Here is a 14637-nt window from a genome sequence, read left to right as displayed (position 1 = left end):
AGTGCTCTAACGAGGCTGGTCAACTCAAAACTCTTGACTGTTGGGTTGAGAGCCCTAACACAAAGAATACCAAGATCTTGTATATGGCAAAGATACACCCCCCTAGTCTACATGACAAACAACAGATGTATGGAATGGGTCACAAGGTGAGACTTAATATATGAGAAAGGAGTATCCCCCAGCCAGATAGCATTTGCTATTAAATACATTGATAACAGTATTTGCTTTGAAGACTGTTCTCATTGTAAGGAAACCAGGATTTGGCCCCGAAAACGAGGTTCCTCTCAACCCAAGCCATCTCACCCTGGTACAGTCCAGTCAGACCGGAGCAATCTCCCTCACATGAATGGAATGTGGCTTGTTAGGTTTATCACCTAAGGCATCATAAATCTACTGTCAGCGTTAACACAGATACATGAGAGTTCTAAGAACTCTATTCTGTTACATAAAACAACCATTTGATGCAATAACAGTATTATAACATAATCTTGTAATTTCACCACCATTAGAGTGTGTAAAGTTGTCATCAAGGCAAAGGGTGGCTACTCTAGAATCTAAAATATACAACTTTTTTGGTAATATCTTATATTTCTCAGAGTTTTGGCTGAATAACAACATGGATAACATACAGCTGGCTGGGTTTTTCATGCATCGGCAAGATAGAACAGCTGCCTCCGGTAAGCCAAGGGGTGGCGGTCTGTGTCTATTTGTCAATATCTGTTGCACGAATTCTAATATTAAGTCTTGAGGTTTTGCTCGTGTGCCAGCATCGGTTTGTGGTGGTAAATAGACAGCTACGAAGAATATAGATGAAAACTCTCTTGGTAGATAGTGTGGTCTTCAGCTTATCATGAGATACTCTGCCTCAGGCGAGCAAAACCTTGAGACTTCCTTAGATTTCGTGCACTAGCTGTTGTTTACAAATATACATAGACCGCCATCCTTTGTCTTACCAGAGGTTGCTGCCGAAAAAGAGTAAAACCCGCCAGCTGTATGTTATTCATGTCGTCATTCAGCCACAACTCGGTGAACACAAGATATTACAGTTTTTCATGTCCCGTTGGTAGGATATACAGTGGGGCAAAAAAGTATTTAGTCAGCCACCAATTGTGCAAGTTCTCTCACTTAAAAATATGAGAGAGGCCTGTAATTTTCATCATAGGTACACTTCAACTATGACAGACAAAATTTAAAAAATAAAATCCAGAAATTCACATTGTAAGATTTTTTTATGAATTTATTTGCAAATTATGGTGGAAAATAACTATTTGGTCAATAACAAAAGTTTATCTCAATGCTTTGTTATATACCCTTTGTTGGCAATGACAGAGGTCAAACGTTTTCTGTCTTCACAAGGTTTTCACACACTGTTGCTGGTATTTTGGCCCATTCCTCCATGCAGATCTCTAGAGCAGTGATATTTGGGCCTGTTGCTGGGCAACACGGACTTTCAACTCCCTACAAAGATTTTCTATGGGGTTGAGATCTGGAGACTGGCTAGGCCACTCCAGAACCTTGAAATGCTTCTTACAAAGCCACTCCTTCGTTGCCGGGCGGTGTGTTTGGGATCATTGTCATGCTGAAAGACCCAGCCACGTATCATCTTCAATGCCCTTGCTGGTTTTCACTCAAAATCTCACAATACATGGCCCCATTCATTCTTTCCTTTACACGGATCAGTCGTCCTGGTCCCTTTGCAGAAAAACAGCCCCAAAGCATGATGTTTCCACCCCCATGCTTCACAGTAGGTATGGTGTTCTTTGGATGCAACTCAGCATTCTTTGTCCTCCAAACACGACGAGTTGAGTTTTTACCAAAAAGTTATATTTTGGTTTCATCTGACCATATGACATTCTCCCAATCTTCTTCTGGATCATCCAAATGCTCTCTAGCAAACTTCAGACGGGCCTGGACATGTACTGGCTTAAGCAGGGGGACACGTCTGGCACTGCAGGATTTGAGTCCCTGGCGGGGTAGTGTGTTACTGATGGTAGGCTTTGTTACATTGGTCCCAGCTCTCTGCAGGTCATTCACTAGGTCCCCCCCGTGTGGTTCTGGGATTTTTGCTCACCGTTCTTGTGATCATTTTGACCCCATGGGGTGAGATCTTGCGTGGAGCCCCAGATCGAGGGAGATTATCAGTGGTCTTGTATGTCTTCCATTTCCTAATAATTGCTCGCACAGTTGATTTCTTCAAACCAAGCTGCTTACCTATTGCAGATTCAGTCTTCCCAGCCTGGTGCAGGTCTACAATTTTGTTTCTGGTGTCCTTTGACAGCTTTTTGGTCTTGGCCATAGTGGAGTTTAGAGTGTGACTGAGGTTGTGGACAGGTGTCTTTTATACTGATAACAAGTTCAAACAGGTGCCATTAATACAGGTAACAAGTGGAGGACAGAGGAGCCTCTTAAAGAAGAAGTTACAGGTCTGTGAGAGCCATCTTGCTTGTTTGTAGGTGACCAAATACTTATTTTCCACCATAATTTGCAAATTAATTAATTAAAAATCCTACAATGTGATTTTCTGGATTTTTTTTCTCTAATTTTGTCTGTCATAATTGAAGTGTACCTATGATGAAAATTACAGGCCTCTCTCATCTTTTTAAGTGGGAGAACTTGCACAATTGGTGGCTGACTAAATACTTTTTTGCCCCACTGTATATACGTGCTCATAGTTTGTCTATTTTGGCTAATAGGTCCAATGCTAAAGGCAGATTACCCACTCACCGGTGGATTCCTACAAGGCATCCAGACCTATGTCCCCGATATCTCTGTCTCTTTCTCCTGTGAATGACAGGGCCTTGTCGGGTGTCTGGAGTAAATCCTTCACCTCCCACTCGTTAAAGAAAAAATGTTCTTCCAGTACGAGGTGAGTAATCGCTGTCCTGATATCTAGAAGCCTTTTAAGGTCATAAGAGACAGTGGCAGAGACATTATGTACAAAATAAGATACAAATAACGCGAAAAACACACACAATAGTACAATTGGTTAGGGGACCGCAAAATGGCAGCCATCTCCTCTGGCGCCATTATATATCCAACACCAGCATCATTAATTGCCGAAAACACAACAGCCTGATCACCTACAACGATGGGACAGCCTATAGGGAGGAGGTAAGACCTGGCAGTGTGGTGCCCGGATAACAACCTCTCCCTCAACGTGATGAAGACAAAAGAGATGATCGTGGACAACAGGAAAAGGAGGGCCGAGTACGCCCCCCTACAGAGGGTAGTGCGTACGGCCTAGCACATCACTAGGGCCAACCTTTTTGCCATCCAGGACCTCTATCGGTGTCAGAGGAAGTCCCTAAATATTGCCAAAGACTACAGTCACCCTGGTCATAGACTTCTCTCTGCTTAACAGCTTCTACCCCCAAGCCATAAGACTCCTGAACAGCATAAGACTCCTGCATTACGCTGCTACTACTCTCTGTTTATTATATATGCATAGCCACTTTACACCTCTACCTACATGTACATATTATCTCAATTATCTCAACTAACCTGTGCCCCCGCACATTGACTCTGTACCGGTACCCCCTGTATATAACCTTGTTACTGTTATTTTATTTTTTTCTTTATTTTATTTTAGTAAATACTTTCTTGACACTTATTTATTTTAAAATGGAATTGTTGTTTAAGGGCTTGTAGGTAAGCATTTCACTGTGAGGTGAAACACCTGGCGCATTTGACAAATAATATTTGATTTGATACCGACACAACACAAACACACATTCACACTCATCATTTGCTGCTGCTGTTGTTCTTTATTTTACTCTCATTATTATATTATCTTATGCCTAGTCTCTTTACACTGACTTCTTGTCCATACTGACCTTCAATACCTCATACCTCTGCACCTCTGGTACTCCCTGTATATTGCTTCATTCTTGTGTATTTTATTTTATTCCTCTTGTGTTACAGTTTTAAAATCTGCATTTCTGGGAAGGGCTCCTAAGAATTTCACTATTTATGTAAATGTTTTATTTAACTTGGCAAGTCAGTTGAGACCAAATTCTTATTTACAATGACGGCCTACCCCTGCCAAACTTTAACCCAGACAATGCTGGGCCAACTGTGCGCCGCTCTATGGGACTCCCAATTACGACCGGCTGTGATACAGCCTGGAATTAAACCTGGGTCTGTAGTGACGCCTCTACCACTGAGATGCAGTACCTTAGACCGCTGTACCACTCTACACCATTCAGCACGTGGCAAATGACATTTGGTTGATTTGATTTAACCACCACTTCTTTTTTTATCCAGCATAAGGACCAGCATTGAAAACCCACTGATACTCGTGCAATATTTCTTTATTTATGTTTTCACTTCTTTTTTTGTGTTGTTGACTGTGGGCCTGGGTTCTGTTTGTTGGCTTTAATACTTTCCCAGGTTTCACCCTCTTCGGTTTCTGTTTAAACTGAGAAATCCGATCCTTCGTTGGTGCTACTGCCACCTCCTGGTCTGGAAATGTTTTTTGAAAAGATAAAGATATTTTTGTAACGATGATGCGTGAATCCACATCTGTAACAAAGTTGGTGCTTTTATCACAAATCGAAGGATGTATTTCTTGCTTACCTGCCACAGCACGGCGGTATATGAACAACACACAAGCGTCCATGGCTAAATGGCCTAAGTCCTCCTCCACACACATCAGACATCAACTCACCCTCCACAATCAGAAACAGTGGACTGCCTTTTATCACCAGCTGGATGCAGACACCAACCCCCGGGCCTTCTGGCAAAAAATCAAAACAATCAACAGAGACAAAACCAAAAATATCATACCTGTGCTAAAGTCTCAAAACCAGCTCATCGAAGACAACGAAACAAAAGCAACATTATTCAGAAACCACCTACAAAATGTTCATTCTTGTCCCGACGATCCTCTCTTTGACAAAGACTGGAAAACCATTGTCGACAGAGAAATACAGAAAACAGTGTACACTTCAAATCTGACACCAGTAGACCATCCCCTCACCCGCTCTGTTAGCATTGAAGAAATCAAGACTAACCTGAAAAAAACAAAAACAAAGCACCAGGGGAAGACAACATTGACAGCACACTCATCAAACAAGCACCTGATGAATACCTGCACCTCCTCACTAACCTCTTCACAGCATGTCTCATGGAAGGCTACTTTCCCCTACCTTGGAAATCTGCAGTTGTCACAATGATCCACAAACCTGGCAAAGACCCATACAACGTCACAAGTTATAGACCAATCAGCCTCCTCAGTCATGTCGGGAAGCTGTTTGAGAGAGTACTCACCCAAAGACTGAGTTGCCACTCTGAGGAAATGGGCCTCCTTGGAATCCACCAAGCTGGCTTCAGGAAAACAAGATCAACCACCGATAACATTCTAAGACTGTTAGAAGACATCCTTCGGAACTTCAAGAAAAAATTACTTACCCTGGCGGTTTTCTTTGTTTAAGAGAAAGCATTTGACAAGATGTGGCACAATGGACTGTATTTCCGGCTTGCAGACTCCAATCTCAAACTATCAATCTCAATCAGAAACATCATCACTAGCTTTCTCCACAACCGTACAATTAAAGTGAAGGTCTCCACAGCCATATCCTTACCTTTCACCCCTGGAGCAGGTGTCCCACAGGGGGCAGTTCTAAGCCCGCTACCTTTTCTACTCTACATAACAGATATTTACTACCCTCCACCCACCATAGGTCAAGTCTCACAGTTTGCCGATGACCTCTGCTACTGGTCCAGCTCCAAATGTCCTCAACTTGCTGCAAAAAAACTTCAGAAGTCTATTGAAATGATCGAGACATGGTCTAACATGTGGCGAGTAAAATTTAACCCACAAAAGACCCAATGTGTCCTCTTTCACACCAGCAAAAAAATACAGGAAACCCATAGATCTCAAACTCTACGGTGAAACAATAAAAGTAGAAAAAGAAGCAAAATTCCTTGGAGTCACCTTCCAGAAGAACATGCACTGGACAATCCATATAGCGAACATAGAGAGAGAGGGACGAAAAAGACTAAACCACCTAAAAATGCTGTGCTGAAGAAAACATGGTTCCTCACCTCAGACAGTGCTGAAAGTCTACATCAGCTACATCCGACCCCTCTTTGAATACGCCCTGCTAGCCTGGATAACAGCTTCACCTCAGACAGTGCTGAAAGTCTACATCAGCTACATCCGACCCCTCTTTGAATACGCCCTGCTAGCCTGGATAACAGCTTCACCTCAGACAGTGCTGAAAGTCTACATCAGCTACATCCGACCCCTCTTTGAATACGCCCTGCTAGCCTGGATAACAGCTTCACCTCAGACAGTGCTGAAAGTCTACATCAGCTACATCCGACCCCTCTTTGAATACGCCCTGCCAGCCTGGATAACAGCTTCACCTCAGACAGTGCTGAAAGTCTACATCAGCTACATCCGACCCCTCTTTGAATACCCCCTGCCAGCCTGGATAACTGCTTCACCGCAGCAGATGAATCGGCTACAGATAGTCCAAAACATGGCAATAAAAATGGCTTTCAGACTACCAAGATACATCAGCAATCACTATGTTAACAGCATATCTGGACTGACATCAATCAACAATAGACAGTCAATCATTGGCCAGAAGTTCATCAATAGAGCCACTCACAACCCATCGTTGAAGGAAGCCGTGGGACAGGCCAAATGGACCACAGATATACCCATGTCCATAATGCTGAAACTGACCTAGAAGAGAGGAAAGGGGAGGGGGGAAAACATTTTTTAAAGTACACAAAAAAATAAAATAAAATACAATCAATTGTGTGTGTATGAAAGTGTGTAGATATATGTGAATGTACTCTCCTTAGCGCCCCCACCCCTCTCCCCCTGCACAGTTGTGAGATATCATTTTAATGAAGTTTTATCTTGTGTTTTTTTTATTTTTTTTTAAGTAAACACCACAAACTCATGTCGGGAAAAGAAAAAGGCGAAACTAATCTACGCCCATTCTGATAAAAACCTTAGGGCATCTAGCCTCGGGGGATACCTTGCTCGACCACACCCTCCTTCCTTGCTCCTGGCCTGCCCTGCCTCTCCCACCAATCCAATTGTTTCTTATGGACAGGAAAGAGCAGAAGCTCTGAGCTGTCCGATCAGGTCCATTGTCTATACTCCAAGTATATACTGCTCCACTGCAAAATGCCCAACCAGACTACCCCGCTAATTTAGCAGCAAGACTTGTTGGTATTTGGGGCTTGATTCATAACAGTAGAACATCTGCACCAAGCAAAAGTTTATTGCTGTCATTAAAATAATACACACATTTTGAATTTGCATTATTTACACTTGCGTACGTATTTCAATAGCATAGACAAATGACATGGATATCATTTACATTTTGTGCAACAATTGAGTATAACCAGACTATCTGAAGTGATTATTTTTGTAACTCTCTGAAAACTGTTATTTTTGAAAATCATACAGCATCTAGTAGGAGTAAACTGTCAATTTCATAAGCAAGATAGGCTTTGTTGTCTTTAACAGTTTTTGTTATCAAAATCTCATGAGTTGGCGATATCACTTGTTTTAGGTATTTATTGTATGCCTAACAAAGCATCTTGGCCAATCATAATGTGGCTAGAACAAAATGTTTCCTAATGTTTTGAGTTTTTCTTATTGTGCATTTCATCCTCCAGCAATGTGTTAAAAGTTTTCTTGTGTCCAGTCCTTCATATTGCTCCTACACAACAGACCTCATGTATACAGGATATGTGGGTCCCTCACAAGTTCCTCACAGGTAACAGTGAATGTTCCGCTTGTGATAATCATGCTAATCATTAATTGTATACAATTTGAATTGTACCTTCCTTTCTGTTTTACAGTTCACTAAGTTCTTAGTTTTAACATTCAAAGTGCTTAGACAGCAGTGGATCAAATCAGTTTCTGCTTTAGCCAACCAGGCCTTGTCCTGCAATGTAGTGTGTGTGGTTGAATGCAGAATTTGTCAGATAACCAAAATTATTTTATTCTTATGCAGAAATGTGTTCCTCTCTCTAACTAATACAATGACCATATCTTGCTCTAGGTGCGGTATGCATCAGACAGGGGAGGTGGCCGAAAAAGCTTCTTTGGGGGGGTTCTTGGATAACCTCAAGCAGGAGCTCAGAAAGAACAAGGAGATGAAGGAGAACATCAAGAGTTTCGCGAGGAGGCCAAAAAGATGGAAGAATCGGAAGCTCTGAATCAAGCTTGGCGGAAATTGAACAGCTTCATTCCTTTATATTTAGGTCAAAATCTGTGGCCCGGCAAATATATTGAAGCGTGTGTCACACGTTGTCACATTGGACAAAGGATGTTGTTTGGCAGGTTGGATTGGACAATTATTTGTTTTTTGTCTTCTCACTTTTCACACTATGCCATTTCACTTTCTTCCTCAGAAAACCATAGTCTGAAACTGAAGACGTCCGAAGTTCTGAAGACTAAGTTAGGGACCTTCTCAGAGACTGTGAAAGAGGTACTGTACATGGATTGTCTGCTGTAGTCACTGTCATCAGCTTTGATCACTGAACCTGAGTATGGTAAATGTAGCGCTGCATGTTAATTAAATGTCAACATGGACATTAATAACATAAGTAGGCCTTTGTCATGTCAACAGAAAGGGTGTGAGTGTCAGACATAAGAAGTTAATGTTCCTGTGTGTGTTTTTTAGGGTCTGGAAGAGGTCAGTCGTACAGATATAGGGAAGAAGATCAAGGAAGGCATGGAGGAAGCAGAGTCTGTGTCCAAGAGTGGAGGGAAACTGGGAAAGACTGGTGCCTTCAGAGCAATATCACAGGTGAGACCTAAATAGTCAGGGAGAAGGTACAAAATGACCAATCCAGCACTTCAAATACCAGGTTTGGTCAGTTTCACTGCATAATAGCAGCCACTTGCTCAGTTTTTTTATTGTCACTGCATAAACCAAGTAAGTCTAATGATCAGGAGGGAATGTGCAGAATCAACTCACTGATTAGGTAGCACATCATAACAGCCATGCATTTCCTCTTAAGCCTGCTGTATGTGCTCACACAGGGTATGGAGAGTGTGAAGAAGGAGATTGATGATCTTAATCAGAGTGGGCCCTCCGGGCCCCCAAGAGACTACGGAAGAGGAGCGACTTTTCATCCAAGGCTGAAATAAATGAGAACAAGGTCTTCGAGGCTAATGAGTACGTGCTGCCAGTCTGCCACTCTTATTCAGCAGCATACCACCCTGCATACCACTGCTGTCTAGTGTCTTAAGTTTTCATTGATGTCACTAAGTATCACCCTTCTGAATCATAATTTAGGATGATATGTTATGATGAATACAGAGCTATTCCTTAAAAAATATACAGTCATCGGCCAGTTTATTAGGTACACCACCTGTTCACGAAAATGTACAGCGACGCAAAAGTTCGCTGTTTTCAATCCAAAAAACGTGTTTTGTGTATATCCGTGACTGAAGAAAGAAGAGGCAACCAAATTCATAGTTACAGCATCAGCTCGCACTCTGGGGAGGCAGCTTGCCAGTTACAGCGCGTCCCCTGAACGATAACGAAGTGGCAACGGTAGGTGAGAAGCCTGACCACGGAGACGGGGGTGAGTGCAAAAAAAGACATTTTTGTCCCTCCCCAGTTTACATCCCGGAATGTATCGCTCCTACAAACAGTGAGTAACATGGCCGTGGCTTGCTATATAAAGTAGGCAGACGGGCATCGAGGCATTCAGTTACTGTTCGATTGAACTTTAGAATGGGTAAAACTGGTGATGTAAGCGACTCAGGGTGTGGAATAATTGTCAGTATCTCAGAAACGACTGGGCTTTTCACTCACGACAGTGTCTAGAGTTTCCAGAGAACGATGTGACAATGGGGCCACAAACAGACAAATAACAGTGCAGCACCACAGTGGTGTGCAGAACAGCATCTCAAATTATTGTCACGGATGGGCTGTTGCAGCAGACGACCACACCGGGTTCTACTTCTGTCAGCTAAAAACAAGAAGCGGCTCCAGTGGGCACGCCATCACCAACACTGGACAATGAGCAGTGGACAAATATTGCCTGGTCCGAATAAATCCTGGTTCCTGTTGCGTCATGCTGATGCCAGAGTCAGGATTTGGCGTAAGTAGCATAAATCCATGGACACATCCTGCCTGGTGTCATGACGTTGTCCTGCGGGTTAGGTTTATGACAGTCATAAATACCTCTTCCCCCCTTTTCCTCTCTCTACCCTACTGAGGTTACATTTGCAAAACCCTTGGTTATAAAACTTTTCAAACACGCCCTCCTCTCCCTTCCAATATAAGCCCTTGACGACAATAGAACTTCCTGTTCCGGGGATGTAGGATGACGGTCTTATGTCAGAATGGTTCAGATAATAACTACAGAACGAAGCTGCGAATGGTATGAACTTTGAACTCTTCTTCACTACAGAAGTGATACCTCCTAGCCGCGAGTTAGCAACCACAGCTGCAAACGCAGGTTAGGAAGGAACAGACAGAGTATCCCGTCTACCACACAACAACGTTACAACAACGTATACAATTGACCACCAGAGACATTCTTCAAAGGACTCGGTTGGGCAACACGGCCTTCCATCTACCACCAACCTACCGAAGCGCAGCCCAGAGTAAATATTTATTGCATTTTCCTTTTCCAAATGGGCGGTAATTTAGAATGCATAAGATACTGTATTTACGATAGCCCAACTTCTTCCCTTTGTTCCTCAGTCTTCCCGCTCCTTCACTCAACCCAGCCTCTTTTCCTTTGTGTAACAAGCTGTCATATCTGTTCCGCCCGCCAGGGACCTTTTCATTTATGACGCAATTTGTAATCAAGTTATGATTTAATTATGTGTAATTCTGTGTGATTAGTTAGGTATTTAGTAAATAAATAATTAAACCCAATTTTGTATTGCTGATTCAAATTGTTAGCCCGGGTTCGTGCAGATAACTAAGAATTTACAACTTTCAGATGAGACTGAATTAAGGTGACGATTGATATTGACTGCTATTGATGTAAAATATTACTAGGTCTTTAAGAGTTTATTCGGAAGATAACAGCTCTATAAATATTATTTTGTGGTGCCCGACTCTCTAGTTAATTACATTTACATGATTAGCTCAATCAGGTGATATTAATTACAGAGAAATTATTTTATAGAATAGCATGTCATGTCACTTAATCCGGCATAGCCAAAGACACGACACTGGTGTCAATAGTACAAGCTGGTGGCGGTGGTGTACTGCCGTCCAATCTCTAGCAGCTGCGTGATGCCAGCGCGTCAGCATGGACCAACATGGAAAGTTTCCGACTTGTAGAATCCATGCCCAGAAGCATTTGAGCTGTTCTGGAGGCGAAGGGGGGTCCGACCAGGTCCTAGATGGAGATGTAAACTGGCTGGTGAGTTTTATTCAAAACATTTTTTATGAATGTCTGCTGCTGTAATATATTTGTCCAGTAGATGGGGCTAAGTTCAAGTGTAAAACTACCCATCAGTGGCTTAGTGCTGTTACTCAAGCTCTGTGGGAACCATGCCCATGTGCAGTGGCTTGTTGCTCTGAGGTGCAGGTGTGTTTGTAAACTTGACCACGTGTAAATTTACTTTTGACTATACCTTGAAGATTAATTTGTGTTAATTGCCAAATTCGAACTATTGTCATGGTTGCCAGTCAGAAATGTCCCGGCCTCCAAAATCACAGTCTTTAAGGGATCTAAACCTAGCCCTGGAGTTGATTGTGGGGTGAGCAGCAAGGTATATATGAGGAAACCCTCTGCTAGCTGATTGACTGCTATATCAGTCTGGTGAACACTGTCCTGCTCCTATTAACCTTGTTAATCTTAGAGCTAATGGCCCCATTACTAACGAGCAGCAGGTAATGAGAGGCCAGGGACTACCAAGGGATAAGGTACGAGAGGCTGGGGACTAGCTGCCTTGAAAACTGTGTTTCTGTCTTAGGTTTACACCAGTCATCCTCAAGAGGTGGACAGCGGAATGGGAACAATACGGGCTTGTGCAGGCCAGTCAAGTTCTTCCATACCGATCTCGGCAAATGTATTTCTGTATGGACCTCGCTTTCTGCACGGGAGCATTGTCATGCTGAAACATGAAAGGACCTTGCCCAAACTGTTGCCACAAAGTTGGAAGAACAGAGTCATCTAGAATGTCAATGAATGCTGTCAAGGCGTAGGGTGGCTACTTTGAAGAATCTCATTTTAAAATATATTTAACACATTTTTGGTTACTACATGATTTCATAGTCCCCCCCCCCCCCCCCCCCCCGCATTTGGTTGGTCACCTTAAAAGAAATGGGCCTTAGGATCTTGTCACGGTAGTTTTGTGCATTCAAATTGCCATCAATCATTTTTATTTAATTTATTTAACCTTTATTTAACTAGGCAAGTCCATTAAGAACAACTTCTTATTTACAATGATGGCCTAGGAACAGTGGGTTAACTGCCTTGTTCAGGGGCAGAACGACAGCTCGGGGATTTGATCTTGCAACCTTTTGGTTACTAGCCCAACGCTCTAACCATTAGGCTACCTGCCGCCCCTATAAAATGTCCATACCATAACTCCATCGCCACCATGGGGCACTCTGTTCACAATGTTGACATCAGCAACCCGCTCGCCCACACGACGACATACACCTGGTCAGCGGTTGTGAGGCTGTTTTGGATGTACTGCCTAATTCCCTAAAATGACGTTAGAGAAATTAACATATTTTCTGTCAACAGCTCTGGGGGACATTCCAATTGCATGCTCCCTCAACTTGAGACATTTGTGGCATTGTGTTGTGACAACTGCACATTTTAGTGGCATTTTGTTGTCCCTAGCACAAGGTGCACCTGTGTCATGATCAGGCTGTTTAATCAGCTTCTTCATATGACACCTGTCAGGTGGATGGATTATCTTGTCAATGGAGAAATGCGACAGATCTGGGGTCTTTTATTTCAGCTCATGGACAGAGAAGCACCACTTGTTGCAATTTTATATTTTTGTTTAGTGTATTATTTAGTGTATTATTTAGTGTAGTATTTGAGTACCCCTGGTTTACACTGTAGCCTTATACATGGAACCAACAATTGAGTATTACCAAAGAAACAGCGCTGACAAAATGTTTCTGACTGGTGAAAAGGAGCTATGAATGATATACAGTAATGACATTGAGAAGTCAATAGAAATGCTGTGGTATTGACTTCCTTTCCTTTTGTAGCATCAGTTACAACCCAGCCGTCACACAGCAGAGCTACGATCCCCATGTTTGATCCACATGATCCAACTCCATGTCCTGGCTTTGGGGAAATACCCCCCCCACCCTGTAACGATTTCTCCCCTGTTTTCAGGGGCGTAACATTTTTGGGTGATGTTAATGTGTGATGTGTGTGCTCTGTGTGATGTTAATGCACTAGGACTAAATGACTCACTCTGCCCTCTCTTCCCAGGGTTCTTTGAGATGAAGTATGATGAAAGCAAGGATGTCCTCATCAGAGCGTCTCGTGCCGTCACAGATAAAATGACCGATGTCCTAGGTAACCTATTGACTTCTCCATTCCACCCCAATCACATCAGCCTTTGGTAGGTGGGCTCTGTCTTTGTTCTTGTCTAACTTTGTGTGTGTGTGTGTGTGTGTCTGGTCAGGTGGGCTCTTCTCCAAGACAGAGATGTCAGAGGTGCTGACAGAGATTCTGAAGGTAGACCCGTTGTTTGACAAGGATGTCTTCCTCAAGCAGTGTGAATTTGACATCATACCCAACGTACTGGAGGTGAAGAACGATATTTCCTCTGACATTAGTGTGGTACAATCGTGATGAAGGTATACAGGAAGAACACAGGTTGTTCTTTCTGAGCTGAAGACACTTGGGAATGAAACCTTCCATGTCACTTCAGTTAGAGACAACAGATACATTTTTCGTTCCTTCAACATTAGTTGAAACAGTCGTCTCAAGTCTCACTGAAATCAGGTGAATATCCAGATGAATTGTAAAATCAATGGAGCACTTCTTTCTTCACGGTCCAGATACATTTTATTGCTATTTTTGTCCATCTGCAGTGTCTCATGAGGTGTGGATATCACCGTACCTACTTGCCTTACCTGTCTCTCTCTGTGTGTCTGTCTCTCTCTCTCTGTGTGTCTGTCTCTCTCTCTCTCTGTGTGTCTGTCTCTCTCTCTCTGTGTGTCTGTCCTCTCTCTCTCTGTGTGTCTGTCTCTCTCTCTCTGTGTGTCTGTCTCTCTCTCTCTGTGTGTCTGTCTCTCTCTGTGTGTGTCTGTGTGTGTCTGTCTCTCTCTCTGTGTGTCTGTCTCTCTCTCTGTGTGTCTGTCTCTCTCTGTGTGTGTGTCTGTCTCTCTCTCTGTGTGTGTCTGTCTCTCTCTCTGTATGTGTCTCTGTCTCTCTCTCTCTGTGTCTCTGTCATTCTCTGTGTGTGTGTCTCTGTTATTCTCTGTGTGTGTCTCTGTCATTCTCTGTGTGTGTATCTGTCTCTCTCTGCTCTCTCTCTCTGTGTCTCTCTCTCTATCTCTCTGTGTGTGTGTCTCTCTCTCTTTCACTCTGTGTCTCTCTCTCTCTCTCTCTCTCTCTCTCTCTCTCTCTCTCTGTGTGTGTGTGTGTCTGTCATTCTCTGTGTGTGTGTGGTGTCTCTCTCTTCTCTCTCTCTCTCTGTGCGTGTGT

The 14637-nt window shown here is 43.0% G+C and overlaps 1 pseudogene; it reads left to right on the top strand.

The window, feature by feature from the left end:
- The first annotated feature begins 134 nt into the window (after positions 1 to 134).
- On the top strand, positions 135 to 10056 carry LOC109888547 (mitochondrial import inner membrane translocase subunit TIM44-like; annotated as a pseudogene).
- Positions 10057 to 14637: the final 4581 nt, after the last annotated feature.

This window comes from Oncorhynchus kisutch, linkage group LG4 (genome assembly GCF_002021735.2).
Source record: "Oncorhynchus kisutch isolate 150728-3 linkage group LG4, Okis_V2, whole genome shotgun sequence".
Lineage (NCBI taxonomy): Eukaryota > Metazoa > Chordata > Actinopteri > Salmoniformes > Salmonidae > Oncorhynchus > Oncorhynchus kisutch.
Note: the sequence above shows the minus strand (reverse complement) of the source record. Positions and strands in the feature narration are given on the sequence as shown.